The 25,742-nt window shown below is 36.3% G+C and overlaps 1 protein-coding gene across 1 annotated transcript in view; it reads left to right on the forward strand.

Annotated features, from left to right (window-relative positions):
• The window catches only part of GREB1L (GREB1 like retinoic acid receptor coactivator), a 260,164-nt gene that overhangs the window by 109,945 nt on the left and 124,477 nt on the right, over window positions 1–25,742 (forward strand). The window contains exon 2 of the mRNA XM_060028768.1: window positions 18,045–18,152. The gene's annotated coding sequence lies outside the window, so the exon portion shown is untranslated. The remainder of the gene's footprint in view (window positions 1–18,044; window positions 18,153–25,742) is intronic.

Below are 25,742 nucleotides of genomic sequence, written 5' to 3' on the forward strand. Positions count from 1 at the left end.
TTACTCAATCTTTCGGAGTCTGTATTTAATGAATATAATATGTATCTTAGAATGTTACTGTGAGGATTAAATGAAGTAAAGTGTATCCATGTTCCCTGTATAGTTCTGAGGTGTTGTTTAGAAATTTTTGGTTAATTTAGTTGTTGGTTGTATCTAATGACAATTAGGAAATCTTTCTCAACCTGAGACCTAGACAAGATTTTAGGCAAGGTCTGTTATTTTCATGAGCTTTTCTTTGGCCAACCTAAAATAATCATGTTCTTATAAAGATCTGGAAACTAGGACATTACAATTGGGTTTTACTTTTGTTCTCATTGCCTTTTTTTAACCAATAAAAGATACTTTATTGATGAAGTTCAAGGGCAGTATATCCCCCTGGCAACTACCCTAAGTGGCACGGGTTTGTTGGATTGTATTTTTTTTACTTCCTTTGCTTGCTTCCAAGATCTCTCTCAGTTCAGCCCATGCTCCTTATCCCACCCACAGGAGCTGATGATAAAGGAATGTAATGTGGTCTCCACCAGCCCAACCCCTCACGTAGCAGCACAATAGAAAAAAACATTAGTTCTGGAGTCAGAGGACATCCATAAATTTGGCTCTTTATGAATGTGGTGATCATACAGATCATACAGAGATGCATGAAAGAACTCTGAAGCATTATTCTTCCTATGGTTAGGGATTTATATAAGGAAGGGTATTAACATTTATTATATGCCTGATATATGCCAGGTGCTTTGCATATATTATCTTCTCTGTTTTAACCCTATGAAGTAGGAGATATTATTACCATTTTGCAGATAACTAGCCTCAAGCCACATGATTGTAAAGTATTATAGCAGAGCATGATTTGAATCAGATTTATCACTCACCACATTGCCTCTCTTTATTGCTTTAGGAGCAGCACAGGTCAGGCCTTCTTGGTCCTGCCTCCTGAGTATCAAGGAGAGAGGGAAGGCGTAGGTGAGAATATGAAGGAGACTCTCCATGTATGCAGTCAGCAAATAGGGAGCCATCTGAGAAAATACACTGTCACTGACTTGACAGGGTCCTCATCTACTACAACCAACTTGCAATGTGGCTCAACCACAAGTCCCTTTATCTCCCTACTTCTTTTTTCCTCTGTCAAATAAGGGTGGTTGGCTGATTATTTATTTGTATAAATATTATAAGAATTTTAAACCTTACTATAATTTTATTATGATGATTACATAACGTTTAAACCTAGAAGAGTGGGGAAGCCAAAAAGCTTTTCGGAATTCAGACTCATGGACCTTTTCCAATGTTTTTCCACTTGAACACAAATGAACTCAAAAGTTTTCACCTGGCCTAAAAGCCTCAGGTGATACCAGCCCATTAGGTGTAAACTGTTTGCTTCTGTGTCTGTGCAGCTTTGCTTATGACCCTATTAGGGTCTGACAAAACACTGGGAGCACCTCTCAAAGGGAAAGTGGGAAAGTGGGAGCTGAGCTGTTTTTGGTTTTGGTGAGGGGTTGATTATTATAATCAAATAAAACCAACGATGAGAAGTTAATTTTCAAAAAATAAAATTTACAGGGAAAAGTTATCATTATTATATCTCAATTTTGGCTGTAGGATTTTAGGACTGTTTAAATTATCAGAACCACTTTTGCCCATCTGCTTATCTGCTACTGATAAAGGGGGTCTCTAAATACATTTGTACAATTTCAGACTGATTGATGGTCTGAACACCTGAAAATGTTGAGTGGAAGGCCATTTTGTCTAATCTTACACATATGTGGCCATGTCCTTTTACAGGACTTTCAATAAGTAATTGTTTCTATTTTACATCAGTGCTATTAGTCTTAGTAATATGGATTCTTTAGTGAATAAAATAGCAAACAATAGTGGGAGTTATTAAATATATTTAACATAATTTCTTAATTGCCCCCCTGTCCAATAAGAAAACAAATACCAGCAAATCTCAGCCTTCTCCACAAGCAAGTTTTCCTTCCACACTTTCACATTTAAGTATCTAAATTGCATCTGAGTTTAAACTTTGCAACAAAAGCGAAACAAGCATGTAAAGTGATGGAAAATATTCAGGAAATTGTACCATGGCCTAATATTTTGCTTATTTTCTTATTGACCGTTCATACCCCAAAACTGTTACGTATTTTCTTTGTAACTGAGTTAACGATGTGGAAGAAAAGTCACTTACAGTTGGAGAGATTTGAGCTTTTCTAGTTGGTATTTAAAGTAGCACTCGTAGGTAGAGTGGTAAAATTGAAATGATGTGTACAACAAATTTTAAAGTCATTATAGCCCTTTAAAATGTCAGGAAGAGTAAAAGGGAAAAGGCCCATGTGTCTGGTTCATGAATTTTGGTCATGAACACGTATTCAAGAACATTTTTTGAACCCTGTTCTTCTAGGCCTCACTGCCTCAAACGCAATTTAAGTGGAATTATTTTTTTTTAATAATTACTCTTAAGTACCTGATGATCTAATGAAGACAATTTCTTAATGTGTCAAAATGAGTTCTTTGTATCTTACTTGAATCTTTTGTTGTCTTAAGCTAATCTGCTTTAGGGTTCTTAAATCCAGGCATTTTACAATGCAGGATCTAGCAATGGCATTCATTTGGAATGCTGCCTTTTGTTTACTAGCTTTCCCAGACCCTCACGGCTTCCTTTGGTCATCTGGTGTCTTCACTAATGTGATTGGTACTCCTAGGCTCTGCAGGTAGCCCTGAGCCTTTATATGTGGGATTTACAAAGGGACTCACCACCCTGGCTGCTAATGAAGGGAGCCATGGGGATTTTGTTTTGTTTTTTTCAATCTGTCTTCCAAAAGAGTGAAGGAAAATTGTGTTCTGGGTTTGCTAATTCTCCTTGTTTTCCGTTTACTTTAATTTTTACAATTGATTTACTAACTGTGGTGCAAAAATACAAATTATTTTTTAGGAGTCAGAATGTTTCATCTGCTAGCCCTTCATGCTAATCACTAGAATTGTTTATTATCAAACCTGGAAAGAACAAAGTGGGGCCTCTGTTTAAACTCAACCAACTGGCATTTCAGCTTCATCTGTTTTTGTCTTTCAGGGATTTTTGACCAATTTGGTTGTTTAAAAAAAAAAAGTATATGATTAGGAGCCTTGGTTTCTAGTGCCAGCCTTGCCATTTAGTACTTCTATAATCTTGAGTCACACTCTTTGATTTCTCATCTGAAAAAAAAAAAAAAGAAAGAAAGGAAAGTGTTACCAAAGTGCGCATGAGATCCAAGATGATGTTTCATATTTTTCCAGCTTTCTTCTCTTTTTATTACCAAAATGCCCTTTTATTTGATTTTTGGGTAAACCTACATTGAAACACAAATGTGCATCTGATAAAATGTTTTAACCAGTGTTCAAATCAATAATTAAAAATAAAGTGTCAGTGTCTTCATTTTAGAAGTAATATGCATTGTAGATTATAACCCAGTTTTATAGGGAGAGAGATTTATTTGCCCATTTTCCAATGGTAAAACATGGAGCCCGTGTTTTAACTGCATTTTATAAGGCATTGGTTCTCAGGTGTGGTTTAAAGGTCTTCCAGGGGTCATGGAATCTCTGGATTTTAGAATGAGAAGGGACATCAGCAATCATCAGGTCCAGTCTCTTGAGTTTTACTAACAAGGATTCAGGAAGCCAAGAAATGCTTAGTAACTCATCCATGGTCACAGAGCCTAAAGAGCTGCTAGCAGGGCCCATCCAAACTCCAAAGACAAAATGGTATGTACTAGGGTGGGGCATCCTAATTACCTCTTGATGAAAAACAGAGAATGAAAGTTTGAAGGGAGAGACTGTTTATTCCAAGTCTGAAAACTTAAAAATCACTGCTTGATAGTAATAGACAGTTGGTTAGTTTCTACATTGAGGTTTACAGATTAAAGTCTTTCCAATCTCACAAACGTTTAATGAGAACATACTGTGCGTGAGACAGTTCCTGCCCTTAGAGACCTTATAGTCCAACCTGGAGATAAAACAAGTATACACACAATGCTTTGCAAGTTGCTAGGAATAAAAACGATTTTTAAAAAAGGTTTTCCAAGTCTCCAAGGACTTTTTGAAAATTTCGAAGTCCAAAGGGGAGATGGACTTAAATAGAACCTGACAGGTCAAGTGTTCATTAGCAAGTCAATTCAGGAACTCACCCTGGGAGAAAAGAAAGAAACTAGTAAAATAATGAAATTTTGGCAAGTTTTCCTATTCTTGAGTTAGTGATTGCTATGGTAGAAAATCCTCCCACTGCTCAGATTGATATCCCTATAAATTTGTTTTCCCTAATACTAAATACAACTTAATTATACCTTTGACTATCCTAGACTGAGTTTGTCTCCTTTTTCTTAAGTAATTATTTCAAATCTACTCCATTCTCTTCTAGCCTCTACCCAACTGCCCTTTTCTCAGCAGGCTGCTCCTCTCACTTCTAGGAGCCCCTAAAGAGTCCCAGTAATTGCCTTGACTTCAGCTGACCTCTAAGAACTAGTGATGCCAAGTGCTTTATCTCCAACCTGATTCCCCCTAAACTTCAGATTCATCTATCAAATTACTGCTGGATACCTCCATTTGGATATTTCACAGCCATCTCAAAATCAATATTTCTAAGACCTGAGTGCATCACCTTCCATTCAAAACCTCATCTTCTTCCTCAGAATGCCCTTAATCAGAGAAGACACCATCATCCTCCCCAATTTGCATTTTAGAAAAACTATTTTGGCCAGAACATGCCAAGGCTTTAAGAGTGTCCTAGTTAGGAGGCTGCAATGATCCAAACCATTGTATTGCTTGTCATACTATTTAATACATTGTATGTAATTGCATGAGAAATAACCTAGTCAAGTGATTAAAAACATGGCTTTGAAGTAAGATGGATCTGGGTCTGATTCCTGACACCACCACTTATCGGCTAGCCATGTGATATATATTTTTTTATTATCATTATTTTTTTTGCAGTATGCGGGCCTGTCACTGTTGTGGCCTCTCCCGTTGCGGAGCACAGGCTCTGGACGCACAGGCTCAGCGGCCATGGCTCACGGGCCCAGCCGCTCTGCGGCATGTGGGATCTTCCCGGACCGGGGCACGAACACGTGTCCCCTGCATCGGCAGGTGGACTCTCAAACACTGCGCCACCAGGGAAGCCCAGCCATGTGATCTTGAGCAAATGATTAAACTTTATAAGACTGGGTTACCTCACCTGAAAAATGCAGACAATCATAATACTAATATCTTAGGGTGTTCTGAGGATGAAATGAGACAGCACTTGCGAAGCTTTCAGCACTGGTATCCCTAACTAAGATCTACAAGGACAAAGACCATTTCTAGCTTGTTCACCATTGTATCTGCAGGACATGACATGTAAAAGGCACTAAATAAATATTTGTTAAGTGAATACATGAGGTCGTGGCATGCCTGAACTGAAGCACTAACGGTGGCGATGGAGAAAAACAAGGCAAGGTAGAGACCTAAGCTTCATCCTGATTTGCTTGCCCATGTCATTAGTCACCAATTCCTAATGATTTAATTCCTAAGTATTTCCTAATAATTCCTTAGGAATTATTTAATTCCTAAGTGTTTAATTCCTAAGTATTAACCCTACCATCACTGCACCCATGCAGGCATCATAATCTCTCCCCAGAACTATAGTAGAGGTTTCTCAACACTCTCACAGCATGCTGTTTTGCCTTCTCACGATCCCCTTCCAGCCTGAAACTCGAGGAATCTATTCAAAGCCGAAATGTGGAACATATCAGTCCTTTGCTTAACGCCCTTTTGTGTGGCTATTTTTTATCTACAGTATCCAGTCTCAACTCCTCACACTTGGGCCTTCAATACATTGTATGTAATTGCATGAAGGATAACATGGTCAAGTGATTAAAAACATGGCTTCCTTTCCTCCCCCTCCTTCTCCCCCACTTGGTAGTCTAGTAATTCCAGATTGGTCTTGTCTTCTGTATATACTGTGCTATTTCATGCTTTTGAGAGGTGCTTGCTTATTTTTTCAACACCCTTCTCTCCTATATCAGTTAGGATTACCTTTGTCTGCAAATGACAGGATACACTAAACAGCAAGTTAGAGGTTTATTTCTTTCCCACATAAAGTTTGGAGGTAATTGTCTAAGGCTGATAAAGCATCTCTGCTGTCATCAGGGACCCAGGCTCCTGTCTTGTGGTTCTGCCATGTATGGGTGGCTTCCATGCTGTTCCTCTCTCCCTTCTCTATCCCTTTTAGGACCTTATTCCACTAATCATCTCCTCTCTTCGGTACTGTCACCTCTCCCTTTTCTTTGAGGGAAGAATCTCCTCCTACAAGCATCCCTCCTTCTAATTACTCTCCCCTGCCATTTTACCTTTCCTACAGCTGCCAACTTATTTCCATCCTAGTTCACCATACTTCTTGGAAGAGTTATTGCTATACGCCATGGCACATTTTCATTCTTGATCCTATTTGACTTCTCTTACCTGTTGAAACTGTTGACCACCTCCCATTTCTCCAAACCCTTTTGTCCCTTGGCTTTCACAACCCCGTTGGTTCCTGGTTTCCTTCCTACTGCTCCTTCTCCACCTGCTTTGCTGGGTTTTCCTCTGCCTTTGCTTGACAGTGAAATGACGATGTTTCTTGGGCTTCCCTCATTGAACTTCTTACTCCACATGCTTTCTCAACAGCCGCAGCCCCTAGGAAATCTCACCAGTACTGCTTTCAGTTATCTGTATGGCAGCTGTCTGTCTCCAGGATCTGTCTGTTCAGTCCCCACTCCTGAGTCCCGAATTTCTAACTGCCTACTGAAAGGGCCCCTCCTCTCTGTTCCTTCTGTCCTGATTGCGGGCAGTCTCCATCACCACTTCCTAGACTCTTGCAGAACCTTCTATCTGGTCTCCAATCCAACTTTCCTGATCTCTAATCCAACTTTCGCACTATCACCAGGGTTACCTTCTATTTAAAAAAAAATCCGATTATGTTAATTCCTTTTTTGAAAACTTCCATTGGCTTTCTCCTGCGTCTGGGATTAAATTCAAATTCCTAACTTGGCGTATAAGGTCCCTTGCAGGCTGGCCCCAACCTACTTTTAAAATTTTCTTCTCTTGCCACAGTGCCCTCCAACAATGAACTTTTCCGTATTTTAAAAATATACCATGCCTTTGACATTCTGTTATATTGCTCTGGGAGGTCCTCCCAATTCTATTTGGCGAATTCCTACTTTATCCTTTAAAGACACTCATATCTTATCTCTTCTCTGATGTTTTCTTCATTTCTCTAAACAGAATTGCTACATTCTCTGTGCTTTCATAGTACTTTGTTCTTACTGCTACTAAACATTTATGCATGTACAGATGTCTTCACTTTAAATTGGGATCTCTTTGAGATTAGGGACTGCCTTTATCATCCTTTCTAGCACAGTTCCCAGTACTTTCTAGGTGAATAAATGAAAACAATGAAATTGGAAAATAGGAATAGCTTTCACTTTAATGAGTTTTGTTTTAGACATTAATTTTAGACATAATGAATGGTCATACTGAGGTTGAGGGGAGAGCAGCAACTCAGAAGAAAAGACTTTATGGCCAATGATTTAGATGTAAGAGTCACCAGCAAAGACAATAATTAACAACTGATTAGATCCCATGTTTTTCAAGTATGGACTAAAGAAAGGTAGAACATTTATAGGAAGTAGAGGAAGGCTTAGGAGTGGGAATTTGGGATATGGATGGAGAAAGTCTAAAAACATCTGTACTGGGAAAAAAAAAACCCAGTTGACACTTTTTCCTGTGAACTTTGTCTTTCATCTTAGGGGTTTTCAGTTTTGGACTATTTCCTATATTGTCATGGAAAATTTTTTCAAAGTTCCACATAAGCAAGCAAATTTAACAAATTCACTGGCTTATGATAGTAAAAATGATATCTTATGGGGTATTAGGACAAGCTGTATTTATTTGTAGGTCTTTACTATGTGTACATTCATAAAACTGTTTTTGTCACTGTCCATTTGCCTACAATAAACCTATAATGTGGAAAGGTATTACTTGTCAAATAAGAAAGTCAATATTTTGCAAATATCAAATGTTCAAAGTCAATGAAGATAGTAATGGTGATGATGTTGATAATAATAAAAGAAAACAGAGCTTAGTTAAGTTGCAGCATGCATAAAATTTGAAATCACTTCTTATAGAAAATTGGAAAATATAAGCGTGAAGAAAAAAATTACATTCTATAAACACATCACCCAGTATTTATATATTTTACGTAAATTTGTGGGTTTTTTAACACCTTTATTGGAGTATAATTGCTTTACAATGTTATGTTAGTTTCTGCTGTATAGCAAAGTGAATCAGCTATATGTATACATATATCCCCATATCCCCTACCTCTTGCGTCTCCCTCCCACCCTCCCTATCCCACCCCTATAGGTGGTCACAAAGCACTGAGCTGATCTCCCTGTGCTATGCAGCTGCTTCCCACTAGCTATGTAAAACAGATAGCTAGTGTATATATGTCAATGCTACTCTCTTACTTCGTCCCAGCTTACCCTTCCCCCTCCCTGTGTCTTCTTTGGAGAAATGTTTATTTAGATCTTCTGCCCATTTTTGGATTGGGTTGTTTGTTTTTTTTTGACATTGAGCTGCATGAGCTGCTTGTATATTTTGGAGATTAATCCTTTGTCAGTTGCTTCCTTTGCAAATATTTTCTCCCATTCTGAGGGTTGTCTTAAATTTACATCACATTGTTTGGATTTATATTGTTAGCTCTTTATCTTAATAGGTTACTTATGTATTTCTTTCCTCATAGAAATGGGAACCGGGCTTCCCTGGTGGCGCAGTGGTTGAGAGTCCGTCTGCCGATACAGGGGACACGGGTTCGTGCCCCGGTCCGGGAAGATCCCACATGCCGCGGAGCGGCTGGGCCCGTGAGCCATGGCCGCTGAGCCTGCGCGTCCGGAGCCTGTGCTCCGCAACGGGAGAGGCCACAATAGTGAGAGGCCTGCGTACCACAAAAAAAAAAAAAAAAAAAGAAATGGGAACCTACTGTTTTATATTTTCCATTTCATATATTATGAACATAGTTCTATGTCAGAAATATACTTCTTATAGCTTTATAGAATTCCATTTATGGATGGATTTGTGAGGTTAAATGAGACAATGTACATGGGGTACATGGTAGGTACTCAGTAAATGGTAGTAGTTGTTGCTGTTACTATAATGTGCTTAACTCTTTCCTTATAGATGGAATAGTAAGTTGTGCCCAGGAGTGGGGATATTAATGTTCTACTTTATTATATACATAGTAGACATTAACTCTTTTCATTAGCTAGAAAAGTTTTTCTTTGTTTTAGATGTTAAATATATGGAAGTTTGATATGTTCACTAGTCAAATCTGTCAATCTTACCCTTTGTGATTTCCAGGCTTAGAAAGCTAAATTCTCACTATGATACCATAATAAATCTTGGTACATGATAAACATCAGTGTAAAAAATATTTAATTCTGTTTCCTCTTAGTTTTTATTTGGTCTTATGTGGGTAGGCATATAAATGTATTTAGGTATAGATATTTAAATTTAATCTTTTGTCTGGTATTTATTTTTAGTGTCTACTCTAAGTTGTTTGTTAGCTGTTACTTTATAAATTGTTGATCATTACTTCAGTATAATTAAATGAACAATTCCTTCTTCCCTTTATTGTTTTATGATGCTCAATTATCATATAATAATCCTTATAGATAATAAGGTTTTTTTGGACTGTCACCAATGAGCTTCTCATTCATGTGCCGGCCCTGTATTTTAAGTTATTAAATTATTCAAACAATATTTTTGAGTGCCTGCTATGTAGGAGGACACCATAATAGGTGCTGTGATTTCAGTAATAGGCAAAACTCCAAAAACATTGTCCCTACTTTCAATGTAGCTTAGAATTTAGGAAGAAAGGCAAACATTAAAACAATTGATCATCAAATTATATAGCTCAAAAGTGAATTAAAAGTTAAGCAGGAGATGAATAAGTTTCTATGAGAGCTTTCAGCAAAGGGCTGAGGAGATTATGGAAGCAGTGCTTCAGTTGGGATCTAAAGGATGAGGTGATTTAAGTAGGCAAAAGTAAAAGGATGGGTGGTGTCACAGGCAGCAGGAACATAAGTGTCTAAAGGTTGGTCAGTGTTGCTGGAGCACCGCCTGTAGGAAGAGAACAGTGCAAGATAAGGCTGGAGAGATAGGCAGGGACATTTCCAATATTGATTTTTATCCTCAGCAGTATAAAACTTCAAAAGTCTTTAGCAAAGAGTTGACATGATTATATTTGCACTGTGATGCAGAGAAGTGATTGGAGTGTGCCAGAGAGGAGGCAAGGAGAGCAACTAGGGAAGTTGGTCCTGGTTGTTGGCAGGAGGGCTCAGTTCCTACCTATGAGGACCTATGAGAGCTGCTTGGGTGTCCTTACAACACAGTGGTTGCCCCGTCTTAGAGCAAGTGATCCAAGAGGTCAAGGCAGAAACTGCAATGTCTTTTATGACCTTGGAAATCACACATTGTCACTTGTTCCATATTTTATTGATCACATAAGTCAGCCCTGATTTGATGTGGGAGTGGATTACACAAGAGGTGGGAATCATTGGGGCCATCTTGGAAGATGGCTACCACAGACTAGACTCAGTGGAATGCCATTTCATTGCTGGATAGTGTAATATGGGAGTGCAAAGGAAATTGAAAAGCATCATAGGAAAGGAAGAAAGCCAGAAAGTTGTAAGGTGAAATCCAGTGGAAGGAAAGGAAATTTCAAGAAATATACTCAGAAGGAATGTTAGATGAGAACCAAAAAATATTCACTGGATTTAATGGCATGGATTTAATGGCCAAAAGCTCTTATGTTATAATTTAACATTTATTTTGACTCGCCTCCCCTTATAACCTTTTTTGAAAAGATGTTTTTCCCATCTTTTCTTTGATAATCTTCCTTATGAATTTATGGATGTTTTCATAATGTTCTCCCCAAATTCTACTGTTATTTTGATTGGAATTGTGTTGTTTATTATTTTGTTTGAGAAACAAGTAATTTTACAATTAGACTTCTCTACTCTGCATATTTCTCTGTGTGTAAATTTTCACTAAATCACCCAAATCAACTTTGGCAATTTAAAAAATGTTATCACAGGTCTGTCATTAAGATGAGTCCTGAGTGTTCTTTTTGTTGTTGCCATTGTGAATGGGATCGTTTCCCTTCCCCCATTACAACCATAGTGTTTTTGATCTGGAAATGTATTACTTTTATCCTTCATTTTATGGATATGGAAACAGGCCAGAGAAGACAGGTGACTTGGCTATGGTGGGAAGGTTGGGAACCGCAGATCTTGGACATCCAAATCTTATTGTGCTACATGAATAGGAAATCAAGTTGCTCACTTACCCAGTCGAAACTTGTTAAAATTAATACTCCCTTAAAGTATCAGTTTCTTTGTATCAGATTTCTTTTTTAAAATAAATTTACTTATTTATTTATTTATTTTTGACTGTGTTGGGTCTTTGTTGCTGCATGGGCTTCTTTGTTGCAGTGCACGGGCTTCTCACTGCGGTGGCTTCTCTTGTTGTGGAGCACAGGCTCTAGGTGCGTGGGTTTCAGTAGTTGTGCCACACGGGCTCAGTAGCTGTGGCTTGCGGGCTCTAGAGCACAGGCTCAGTAGTTGTGGCGCAGGGGTTTAGTTGCTCTGCGGCATGTGGGATCTTCCCGGACCAGGGCTTGAACCCATGTCCCCTGCATTGGCAGACAGATTCTTAACCACTGTGCCACCAGGGAAGTCCCTGTGTCAGATTTCAAAGTAGTAGCATACATTTTGTAGCACACCTCCAGTTTTTAGCGTTGTCATTTTGAAATATAGTGTCATGACTTGTGGAACTGCCTCTCATCTCCATTCAATTCTCCCAAGACCCGATTCCTACCAGACAGGAACTATTTCTTCTTTGAGGTCTAAATAGACTTAACAACCTATTGCACTGAATAAATATTTAATGAAGATTGAATATTTCCTCTGTGGTGGATCAATTACTCTTGTTGACTCTCTGAGGAAAGCTTTCTTTTTTAATGTCATGTGGTAGGTTAAGAAATTTGGTTTCCTGAATATTATTATTAGTGACAAAGTTTGTTTCAGTTATATAAAAATTCATGTCCCGTAGGTTTTTTCAGTCATCTATTTTTCTTGGTTTATATATGCAGTTTGAATTTTTATGTTATCTCATGCACAAATCTGAGATTCATTGACCTGGTAGCATGCAGTAAAGTCATTGGCTGTGAGAGTTGGTTTTTTTAGAATTTGTGGTATTTGGAGCTCTGAAAATGAAAAATATTTGCTAACAAGATGTAAGGATAGTTAGTTGTACCTTTTTAATGGAAGAAAATATTTTTTATTGATAAATATCACCAAAACATAAATAATTCTTTTCTTTTAATTAACAAAAATCTGTTTCTTGTATTTTTAACTATCAGTCATATATTTAATTTTATTCTTTTAAACTTCTCTTAACTGATATTAGGTTTAAATGAAATGCTTTTATATTTGCCTGTGGAGTCTCTAAATTTATAAAGTTGATGAAATAACTTGAAAGTTTTCATCTTATAAAACCAGAATCACTATAGTGGAATCATTTAGGGCAAGTTGTTAATGTGGCGTTCAGATGGAATTTATCAGAATCAATTAGAAAAACAAACTCCTGTCATTGAAATGAAAACAGAAAACAATGAACAGGTAGGGGAAAGGGTGCATATATTTTTCATCTTCTTTGTATACTAGTAAGCATATGAACATAATTTTAAAATAGAAAATTCATGCCTAGTGACAAAATGTTCTCCATTTTTAAGGAATAACTTCACTGTTTCCCATATGATAACTTCTGGGACCTATATTTCAATTTAAATAACTGTTGACATTGTTTGGTGTTTATCTTACTAGAGGGAAATCGGGTGAGTGCGTGTGATGACAGTTACTGTTCAAATTTGATAACAAATGTAGAATAAATCAGTTGAGTCATAGTGGTCTGATATGTTTTTAAGGTCTTTTTGACCCAGGAGTCTGTGACCTGTGAAATCTCCACTTTTTTGGATTTGTTAAGATATTTTACAATGCAAGGATTTAAATTTACATGAACATCACTGCAGGAAGTTGGCTGATGTAGCCCAAAATGTAAAGGATATCAAGGTATAAATTGGAAAAAGTTGAAGAAGTTCTGACAACAATCAACATGTGTGAGAAGAAAAAGGCTGAAGTTAAGGAAGTTTCTTTCTTCTCCAACTTATTACAACAAAGAGAACCTGAAATTTAACCTGGTATTTTCAATGCTCTGATTACCTCAGCAGCATTCCATTTTGTGAAAGCATTGCCAAGAAAATGTACTCAAATCTTGAGTTACAAACTGTTCTTGCATCTGATTGGAAGGGGCATATAAGTTGTTTATAAGGTATTGCAGATCCAAAGCTGCACAAATGAAGGTTGAGACTTGGGGGAGGGTTCGAGTCAGGGAAGGGAAGCTTCCTAGACATTACAGCTCTGTCCAGAGGCCAAATGGGAGATAAATTACTGCTGGCCACCTCTCTTATTATTGAAATGGTTCAGCCCTGGGCTTTAACTGAAGGCCTTACAGGGTTTTGAAGTGCAAATAGGATGGTGAAGGGTAAACCCTTTTAGGGTTTCATTTTGATGGATTTTTTTCCTGTGTGGATTTCTGGCACTGACTGTGATCTGGAGGAGGCCCTGAAAAAAGAAAAGTTTTGTTTTGTTTTTGATCAGTCAGACAATAAGAACTTTCCACAGGGGTGTACTTTTCCTGCATACAATATTGATCCTATTGTGTTTAAAGTAGATCTTTTAATTGGGTCTTTTTTTGAGTTTCTGCAATGGAACTGCCATTTCAAGGTCACGTCTCTCTCTTGATATTAATGCCAAAGTTTGATAGTGTTGAACGATGTGGTGCTTTTGGACCAGCAGTTTTGGGGGGATTACCTAAGGTCAATATGTATTAAACAAAGTTGTCTAGTTAAAGATCAAGTCCATATTAGAACAAGTCCTTTATATATGGATAAGCAGTCTGTAATTACTTAATCTTTTCCCCATTGAGTTACCTAATTGTATATATTCATTTAATTATTTCATATGCATTATGTTTTGCCAGTATTAAAATAAAAATCAGAAAATTCTGAGATTGTGAAATATTTGTATTATCTTATTTGTGCAGATACACTGAAGAGTTTGAGGAAATAAAGGAAACATAAAACAATGTTTAAGAAAAAGATATGTTGATTTATCAAGTTGAAAATTTTTCTTTTACCCAACAAATAATCCAAATGCAAGAGATAAAATAAAGTATCTTTTAAATTTTATATTTTTTTTAGTAAAATAGGAATGAGAAGAGTCATTAGTGACTTCAAAGAAAAATAAGTGTAACTTAAAGGTTTTTTGTGCAAAAATTTTAAAGAAAAATTAAAATATTTGTACTAAAGAAATGCCATTGTAAATGCTGACATTTCTTCTTAGAAATAAGGTTGACAGAACTTTTCTTGAGCACTTGACTTTTTATTTTAGATTTAACAAAGATATTTTTATCATTTACCCTGTTTGAAAATGATGATGAATTTAGCTGCAGCAGAGTTCTGTGTTCCTTGATATCTGTTATAAAAACGGGTTGTTAATCCTCATAATTGACATTGATCACAATGTTCTTAATTGCCCTCCAAATCAGTTGTTGTTTTTCTGTTCTTCTAAAATTTCCCTTCACGGTATTTAAATGTTAGAGTTAATTTAAAATTAAATTTAAATGTTAGAGTTTAAATTTGTCTTTAGCTGCATGAAGATTTTAAGTAAGATACTTAAAAAAATGAAAACCAAAACCCAAAAAAACCTAGATGACATCAAGCAGAGTCCCCTGCATCTACAGCATCCATGTCATTAGTTTGTTGCTGGGAGATGTTAATATGACCTTTTCTTTGTTAAAAAAGAGAGCTGTAGTCCTTCCCAGAATCCTCTTGTTAACCGTCTCTTTAACCCAAGTTGGAGGTTGTCTGATGAATGAATGATGAGCTTCTTTTATGAGCTACACATATTGTTGACATTGTGTTATGTATTGCTTTTTAATTTCTAACGTGTTTTTAATTTGCAAAGTATGCATATGCGTTTCACAGCGGCAGAACTGAGCCAGCATTTCTGAGTCTAGATATTGCTTTATGCAAACGAGATGGGTCAGCCTTAAGGATGCTGTATCATAAGCCTTAGATTTACTGAAACACACATGTAAATGAATTTCACTTTGAATATTGTTGAATGAAAGAAGATACTTGAGGATGGCTTTTTTCCCCAAGACCTTCTCTTGCCTCTTGGCAAGTGAATTGCCCCAATATAAAAGCATTGAGGGGGGAAAAGTGAGCTGCAGAGTGAAAAGGCAATCCACAAATAATCACTCTTTTCTGCCTTTGATTGTGTCAGATTTTTTTGTGTGTGTGGCAATTGTTTTCTTTTTTGCTTAGAAGAGGTTTATGGTCCAATGTCTGTCAAGTCAGCCCCTGTCTTAAGGTTACAGTTGTATTTCTCTCTGGAGTTCCTAGAGGTGATGTTATCTTTTGTTCACTCAGCAGTGTGGTGGTTCCTGAGAGCATCTGTCACTTTAGGCATTACAAGATGGATGGGTCTCCAGTGAACTGCTGGTTGAAGCAAATGGTGAAAATAAGAAAAGACAAGGGGTTTCAGGGTCTGCAGAGAGGACAGACAACAAGGAAATACTGTTAGAAATCAAGAGTAAGCTGAGCAATAGAGGAAGAGGGAGCAAAGATGGATCATATGTCCTTTTATAAACATCTTGGAAATCAGAGTCTTGGGGTGGCTGCTGTGATCTGAAGGGGACATCTGCATCATGGTAAACAATTCTGTGCTTTGGATTTTCAAAATGTGTCTGGACATTTTTTTTTAAAAAAAGGTGTGGGAAAAGTGTTGGGAAATTACAAAGATATAGAATGTTTTATGTAAGGATTTTACTATTTGGAGAACTAGTCTTTTAAAATGTGGTAAAGATTTACAAATTCTTTTATCTGTAATATATTACAGATAAATATTCTTTATATGTAATTTTTTATTATGCTTTCCTTCCTCTTTTCTTTTTTTTTCTTTTCTTGTAAGCATTTGAGCATCTGTAGATAATAAAACGTTTGAAAAGTTTCAGCTACATAACTAACATCCTTACTGTTTACTGAAGTTTCTTTGATATTTTTGCAGTGGAATTCTGAAAATTCTATGCTTATGCCTTAGGGAGGCTGGGGGGCAGACATTAAGTAATTTTAAGTAACCTTCCACTTAATTTAATAGGCTCTTTGATGAGAGAAATACAATCGTTATTGATCTGTGAGAGCAAGGCGGAGATTTTGTATTATATTTAGAAATTCATTTTGTTGGTGAACGTCAAAATTTGTGAATCCCAGCTGATACAAAGTCCCTTCTGTGGTAGAGAAGGAACAGGAAGGAGGTTGGCCGGGGAGTAAGACAGGGGAAGGTGGTGTGTGTATGCGGTTGAAAAAAATGATTTTGTCAAAGTTTTTGGCGTTCGTCTATGAAAAAGACCATAGGTTGAAAGGCAAAGAAATTAAGATGATTAGAAGCTCTAAGCTATACAAATGGTGGAGTATCTTCCTTCTCTATGGGTGTAAATAATAGATGAAAGAGTAAGAGTGACAACAAAGGATCAGGTCGTTTAAGAGAATGTGTGCAGCCTGAGTAGGGGTCTGTGGCCCGGGGCCAAAGGTCTTAGCTTTGAGTGTAATTAGAAGAAAATACAAAAATGTCATTACTAGCAGGTGAAGTGTGCAGCACGTGGCCAAAAATTAGCAATTTTAGACTCTGAAGCAATTGGAATTGGATTACTGACCTTTTTTTAAAATCATTAAGGTCCTTGTGGAGTCATATAGTTTCATCGGCAGTAATGCAGTTTGACCTTGCTGACCATATGGGGTAATCTTGGGTTCGGATGGAGGGAGCAAGACTCCTGACTTACAAAAAGATGTCTATTTGTGGGTGGGTGGGTGCAAAATACATGAGATTGAAAATCTGCGACTTGCATTTTTAATTGTTCTTTTGCCTGAAGACGTTCTTCTGACAGTAAGAGAGGTAAGATATTTTTATTTCAAAATCTAAAATGGTTCTTTTCTCTCTTTCAAGTTGGCATAAAAGGAGAATAAAATGAAAGCCTTTTTTTTAGAAATATATGTTAATATAACTTTAAATGTTTTAGTGCCATAAATATGCATTTTGAAATTAGAACATTCTTAAGAAAATCCTCTTTTCTTTTTAGACACAGTAACAAAATAGAAACACTTCTAAGTTATGTAAAAAACAATGACAAATAGTTTTTATTTCACTTGATGCCTTATGACTGTATTTTCTATTTTTTCCATGCAATAGTTTATATTGACTATAATCTAGCAGAGAGAATAATATGCACACTGTAATTTTCAACCAGTTATATGTAATTATAATTATTTAATTTCTTCTAAGAATACACTACTCAAAAGCGTAGGAAACTGTAGCTCTTTTTATTCTTGCAGGCTTTCTTCCTTGGAAATTATTAAAGCGTTCATTTCAAAAAGTAGAAAAATAATTTTAATCAATATAGTTATGTTTTAAATTTTTGATACTTCTTTGGGAAGGTAAATTTTGGTCAAGCACCAGAGATTATAAAACTCAAACTCCTTAGGGTAAGGAAATTACCTTTCACTAATTTCATTTCTGAAAATAAAAATAGTCTCTGGGCTTTAAGCATTATGGTAACACCTGTCCAAAATGCAGACTTAACAGATTTATTCAACTTATATTTAGTAGGGGGAACTCTTCAGAAAAGAAATTCTTTTTGAGTATATAAAGAAGGAGGAATATCTATATTTGCCATTTATGACATATGGAGTTGTGTAAGAGTTTGATAATCCATTTCTAATTGGAATTTTTGTAGAATTGTAAATATTTAAATTACCGTATTATGGAATATAATGCATTTGGAAATTAACTCATGTCTTTACGTATATATTATTTTTTATGTTTTTGCAGGTACAAAAAAGCTTTAAACAAGTAAAATCTAGGCAACAGGCTCCCTGAAGTGTTGACAGCCCAACTTAATCATGAACGTGATTCAAAAATGTTAATAAATAAACCAAGGTATTGTACAATTATAATATGCCCCCTTTCAAATTTTTTAAGATCAAATATTTTTTGGAATATATTTAGAATTTAGATAAAGCTACTGTCTTTGGTACTTAAACTGATGAAGCAGATATTTCTAAGAGCTCCTCTCCTTCTGTTTCCTCTCCTCCCTGCTTTCCTCTCCCCTCCCCCATCCTCTCCACCAAAAAACAAAAACAAAAACAAAAAAAACACCCAAAACAAAACACTTTCTCAGCTCCAAGGTTTTTTTTCTTACAACAGCCTCTGTGTTATATTTCCTGTATACCTAAATTAAGACAATAAGAGTTCAGTTCTCGATTCTTCTTTGTTGATTGTGGTTTTATCTTTCAAGTTGTCTAACAAGAGAGACATCTAGATTATTGGCCTCTGCAGAAAAACCCAAACCATATCTAGTGACCACATATATTTAAACTTTTTATCATATAATAGTATCCTGAGATGTATGTTTTAAAAATTTTATAAAAGTTTTCTTTTTCTATTTTTGGAAGCCTTTTAATTTAGAAAAGAAAAAAAGGTGATACTGTCCTTTTTTTCCCTCCTATGTCAAAGAAAATCAAAAGTGTGCTTAGAATTGAGAATTTAGGGATACTGTTTAGGTAACTCTTGTCTGTTCAGGGCATAACCCAAGACTGGCTCCCTCCTTTTGGAAGTTAAAACGTGCTTCAATAGCCTGGCATTTCCAAAAGAGGCCAAAGATCTTTTCCTCTTTTATGACCCATCGTATCCTTTTGAGGCCAAAAAGAACAAGAGGGTCATTGCCACTTTAGCCGGGTCCCTGTTTGTTCCTTCATGGTGACCACGCAGATCCTGAAACCTAGTATTGGCTTAACATTTGGGCCTGGAACATCTGGAAAATGGTCTGAGAAGGAGCAGAGGAGACAGAGAGAGGGAGAACTGTTGCGTTTTGTTACACCAGGTGCTAGGAGGAAGCAACATTGCCTTTTTGATATGGGAGGCAAATTCTGCGGGCCCTGGAGTTAGGCTTCAACAATTGAAGAGGTCAAAGGACAGCTGAGTGGGGTCAGTGAGACACCATGGGGTGTATTTTGTTACTGAGTAAAAGGAGCAGCCTCCTAAAACCTTAAAGGATTCTCTTGAAAATCTGTGTTGTGAAAAGGTTTTATGAGTCTCATGGCAAAAACTCCTGATTTATCTAAGGAATGCTTGCTTTTGTCTAATGGAAGGATAATCCTTACCAAATGTTGGCAACTACTATAAGAGTCAATATAGGTCTGAAAGAACAGTTAGGGTTTGAAGTGTACTTTGCTTTCCAAAATGTTTATCATTTTAATGTTTGTCTCTCAGTGAAGAATTTTACACTGTTGAAATACCACCTTTTTCTTTCCTTGGAGCAGAAAGTGGCATGTCTGGGGGTGGGGAGGGGAGGTGGGTAAGGAATGAGCTTACATTAATTTTAAAATTATTCTAACAAGCTGTTGACTGACCCCAAAGCAGGATATTATAAACCTTTAAAAACTCCAAAACTTAACTCTAAAAAGTTCTTTGACTTTATTTTAACATACAAAGGGAATACATGGCACTTCATGTGCCATTTATTTTTGGATTACAGAAGTTTTGTTTTTTTAATTTAGTTGTATTTCATAGAAATGGGTATCAGTTGATGAATAACTTTAAAACTTGGGTTTCTCCCTGACTGTGTTTCTTGTGCATTTTGTAGTAGTAAGAAGAAAAACAATGTCAGAGTCAAGAATAGAGAATAAGAAAAACAAATAGAATAAATAATTTTCTCTTTGAAAGGAAATGGAGAAAGTGGAGCAATCTGCATGTGGTAAGAACTCTTTGCCATGCAGCCCGTGACTTCAAGATACCACTTATATGATTGTGGAGACTTTCGAAGGGTGTTGCCACCTGGCAGATAGGTAGTAAAAGGTAGAGGAATTTGGCAGTATTTTTATAGCCCAGTTTATATACTATATACATGTACCTAGACATAGAATGTGTGTATTACAATACGTGTAGTAAAGAGGAAAAGATAAAATGATGAATAGTATAAAATAGGCTTTGTTAAGCATTTTCTTGCTAATGTATAACTTTACAATAAGTTTGAATTACTTGTGTGTGTGATTTTTTAAATCCTTTTAAATAATTATTCATTTTAAAGCCACATGTACATACATGTAAGGCTTAACGGTGCAGTGTGCTCTGTGTCTATTTTTTCAAGGTTAAAGTGCCTTTCAACAACTAATTTAGAAACCTAAGTGTAGTGACTGATAATTGCCTAAAGAAAACCCACAGCTGTTTAAGTAGCACTGAAATTGTGGCAAAACTGACAAATACAATTAGCAATGTTAATAAGATAAGAAGATGGAAAGTCAGGAGCAGATGACCAAGTGGAAAGCTGAAGGCAGCAGGAGTAACACATCCCTATAAGACCAGAATGTTCACAGTTACTTTGAATTTCCAGTGCTTTTCCTTTTAAGCTAAGCCCCTCTTTTACTATCTGAATTACCAGCTGAATGGGTGTTTGCAGGTTAAATAATTCAGATACGTGTGTTCAGTCCCTAACTCACATCTGATTTTGAAAGAAGACAGCAGTAGCAGCTAAGAAAATCAGTCAGATTTTGCTGATTCCAAGACACAGTTTTATTCGTGGTGCTTTTTAAAAGTCAATTTTAAATGTATTTCTATTTGACTGTAATTACTGAGAGTGGGAATTTCTTTACCCCTCTTTGCACCCTTATAATTCTTATTAGTCAACTACATATATTACAAAGGAGACCAAAGCCCCTGTTTTGTTTTATTATTACGAAAACAAAACAAAAAACCTGCAGAAGTCTTTAATGTGTTCTTATTAATTATATTTATCTGGTTAATGTTCATAGCCTGATTTCCAAACAATTTCTTAGGAAAATTAAGTGGGGATAGATAAATAAGAAAAATTAGGTGAATGTTACATGCAAAATATTTAATCATCTGTGTTCTTCCCCTTATACTTGTTAAAGCATCCTATGAAAATTGGAAAATCATTGTAGTATCTTTTGAAATTCTACTCTGCATTTGGGAAATTGGTTTTTGCCTCTGGTGCTTTATGCAGATTTTAATGATTGTTGTGATAAATCCCCAGAAGTTTGTTCTCTCGGAAACCATAGAGACTCCTAACTCTCTGAGTGTGGCAGCCTTGATGGATGTGGTAAGCCACACTTTGGAAGCATTTCTGGTTATTTAATGTTTTCTGTTCTGGATTATTGACTCTTCTCCCTGTTGAAAAATTGGTCTCTGGTGACATGGTAGAGGTCACACGTTGCCTATTATTGTTTTGCTTCTTTGATCTAACACAGCGATTGCCTCTGGTAATTATACTAGTTCCAGAGAGTCTTGATGAGATGTGTTTATTTTACAGAAGAATTTCTGGTATTTCAAGGAAGAAAGTAAAATTTCCAGTAGTAACACGTAACTCCTTGTCACAAAGGAAAAATAGCATTGTCCTTTATCTTTTAATTTTGACAGATTTTACATAATCATTATGAAATTCGTTCATATATGACAGTAATTATTTCTATGGCAATCTAAGACGTATTGCATATCTGTAAGTATATTGGTAAAAACAGTTAATTTTAGAATAAAGTTACTAGGGCTAGGTTTTTATTTCAGTACTTAAAATACTTTTGGCTTCAGAAACTGTCAAAAGAAAGTCACCCAGATTTAAATGTACAGAACTATTAAAAAAGGTTGGAAACTTTGTGTTTTAATCTGTTTGCATTTTCTAAAGATTTTCAGCAAGTAGGATGAACAAAAATGAAATAGAACACTTTTGTTTTGAATGCATCATTAATTTTGTGCTTTTTATGGAATGTGCTTGGGAAGAGATAGTATCTCTTCAAACCTGTTTAATGTATAATTGGGTAAGACACAAAAAAGCTCAATGTATTCTTTTTTTTTAAACTCAACTCCAGCTGTAAACACAATATTTTCCCCCAGGTGATTGCAATTTAATGGGGGAGTCAGACAAATACTAGACCCAACTAATTTTAATTAAGAGCAACAAATATCAATTTAAATGGATAAATAAAATGCAAAAAGCACAAAAGAGAGAACTGTGAATAAACGCTTGTTTTTAATTTTGAATTATAAACTCTTTGAGAACTTGAAAGAGCCATGTTTGATTTCTTGCTCTAATAGTTACACATTATCACTCTCATCAGTGAATATTTTTGACAGAGAAAGGACATGTAAGCAGTAATGCCTATAACAAGTAACTTTTTTATATGAAGTCAAAGAATCTGATAGCTATAAGGGACAATAACGATTTGTATGTATGATTGTAAAATTTCTCAATAAGTGAATTGTATATACCACCAAATACCAGCTTTTGGAATTTTTACATTGCTGGTCATTTGTTCCCAGAACAATGCCCCCAAATCTACTGCTGTGCCCAACATATACAAGGAGGTGCCTCAACTTTTCTTAGTATCCTCGATGTAGCACAAGCTTAAAAAAAACCCACATATTATTTCTAACATTTTCTGCACATTTATTTTGTGCCAGGCACTATTCTAAAAATATTATATGTGTATAACTTCTCATGTATTCTCACAAAAACCTATGATGTTGATTGTACCATCCCATTTTACAGATGAGAGATTAAGTAACTTGCCCAATATCATGCAGGGTAGTAGGTGCAGGATTTGACTTAAGGTCATGTGACTCCAGAGCCTGTGTGCTTAACCACTTCAATAGTGGGATTTCTATAAATGCTGCCTGCCTGGGTGGATGGTTGTTAAACTTTGGAAAGTGGGTGACAACATCTATAGAGAAAAAGATAACAAACCACTGACAAGTTATACGAAGTTGTCTATTTAGTACTATGCCTGGCACAGTCAATAAATTGTGCCTTAAAAAAAAAATCAAACCGAAGACAACTACACACACACACAAACAGAATGTATCATTTTCACTCTCACCTTTTTTTCTATTTCAAATAGCTTGGTTTAGTGGGGGAAAATAAAAACATGGGCTTTTGAGTCTAAATTTGAATTCTAGTTCCATCACCTACAAACTAGATAACCTTGTCTCCTTGCAGAAACTGGATCAGTTGCTCTGTCTACCTGTCCCTCTTTCTGAATCTGCTTGTTTCCACTTGGTTTCATTTAACTTGGTCCTCCATCCTATAAATGGAAGTTAGCTCTAGAGTTTGACTACATTCCTTACACCCTTTGGCAGGAATACGTCCTAGGTAGTGTGTGTGCTTCATATTGTCTCCCATGGGGAGGCACACGGTGTCTCATTGCCTCACTTTTAATGATGCTAAACTTGATCAGTGGTTCAGGAGGTGACAGACCCCTCCGCTTCAACCTTTTATCTAATGGTTTCACTTATTCTCATTGCCTAAATGAATTTTGCATTAAGGGCTGCGAAGTGATCATTTTAAAATTCTGTCATTCTTTCTACATTTATTAATTGGAATTCTTCATCAAAAAAATAAAAACTCTCAAGAACCAGGGCTGTTTGGATTCTTCAGAGTATAGGATGAGCAGGATAAATGTTTCACTCTTTCCTTTTCCTTTTAGTAGCATGAAATCAGGTGCTTTGTTTGGGTTTTTTTTTTTCCCAAGAGGAGTTCTCTTTTTCTACTTGAGAGGCAAAATTAATTTGCACATTTTTATATTTTAAATGTGCTTCAGTCCATTGCATTTATTCTCTTTTATGTTCAATTTCTCTCATCTTTGGCCCGTGGGAACCCTTCATGTTGATTCCTGTCTTTTGACATGACCAATTAGTCTCTGATAGCTCCTTTGCTTTCTGGCACAAGATGTTCAAGGATCATAGTGTGTACAGTTGTCCCACAGTATCCACTGGGGGGGTCGGTTCCATGACCTGCCGCAGATACCAAAATCCACAGATGCTCGAGTCCCATAGTCAGTCCTTGGTAACCACGGATTCAACCAACCACATAATGTGCAGTTCCAAATGTGGTATTTCCTGCCCCAGACCTGGAATTGGAGCCTTCAGGGAGACTTGATTCTTTTCAGTGAGTATGCTAGTAGGAAACCACAGAGTACTAGGAAGTGCTTATTGTTTATTGAATTGTCATTGCTTCTGGGACTTTTCAGTAGACAAAGCTTGGAACTACAAATTTGAAACCTTCTAAAAACTATATATTCCCATCTACCTGCTCCATAACCTAATTTGCTATTAAAACCAGGCAACCCTAGTGTCTTAGATTCAGTTCTTTTTCTTTTACACCCTACAGCCCTCCCTCGGTATCGACAGGGCATTTGTTCCAGAATCCACCAAATCCACCAAAATCCACGGATGCTCAAGTCCCTTATTTAAAATGGCTAGAATAGTTGGTCCTCCGCGTCTGCCAGCTTCTGCATCCTCGGATTTAACCAACTGAGGACTGATTTCATGGTTAGGTGCAGAAACCCGCTGCTACCAAAGGCCAACTGTACATGATTTAAAAAAAAAAAAAATCAGAGTTCGTCTTGTTCTTACTAGTCACTAACTGTGATGAAACCTTTTAAAAAAATTAATGCTTACCTTCTCCAGAGAGTTGGTATTAAAAGTCAACCTTTATTAATAGCCCAAGTGCAGTACCTTGAAAATATTTTTACTTGGTCAAAAGAACTTGTTGAGGGAGATGGTTGGGTCAGTACAAGTGTATCATAACTGGCAAAAAATGCTTCGGAGTCTTATGCTAGAAGGTAGTAGTAGAAATGCCAACTCTTAATGGGAGTTTCTTGGTCTAAACACTGGAATGAATTTTATTTCCCCTGGAATTCTAAAGTACCAGGAAGAGGGTGGGGGTGTGCACATTGCAAATTCCATTGTTCTTACTGTCTTTTTGAGTAATAAGTCTATTTTTAAAACTACTTGTTCAGGGATAGTCATAGAGTTGGGATTAACTCAGTTGCTATATGATATTTTCCTTTTCATTTATTGTTATAATATTGTTCACTACTTTAAAACTTGGAAGATACCAATAAGGAAATAGAAAGATCATTTAAAAACAACTCCACCCCAATAGATAAATATTAACAGTTTATTTTATGTACTTCTAGACGTTTTTCTGCTTGCATTGATATTATCTTTACAAGAAGAAATGTATTTATGAAATTTCTAGTAAATTCATATCATATTATCAATATTGTAGTCTTTTTCTTGTGACTTCTACCTACCTAAATTGTGTCCTACCATGGATGAATGAGGGAAATTGAAATTAAATGGTGTTAACTTTTTAACAGTAATAGATTGGGCAATATCTGAAATCTACTACTTCTTTTTACACGGATGCGAGAAGAAAGACAAGGAAGATACAGTCTCAAATTCATTTCTTTTTATCATTCTTTAGGAAACTTTCTCTTGTCTTCACGAGAAAAATTAAATTTCTTTTAGAAAGGGGAAAGATTGGAGGAAGATAGGAAGAGTTATATAAACATGCCTAATACTTTAGGGAGTTGATAAGAATGTTTTTGATTTCTAGATTTGCCACATAATGAATTAATGAAACATGACTGCATCTTCTAAAGTTGAAAACAATGGGGAAAAACGGGTATCAGCAAGAGGATTTCCAAAGTCAGGGGACATGATGCCAAATGATCT

Source organism: Delphinus delphis, chromosome 13, assembly GCF_949987515.2.
Source record: "Delphinus delphis chromosome 13, mDelDel1.2, whole genome shotgun sequence".
In the NCBI taxonomy this organism is placed as follows: Eukaryota; Metazoa; Chordata; class Mammalia; order Artiodactyla; family Delphinidae; genus Delphinus; species Delphinus delphis.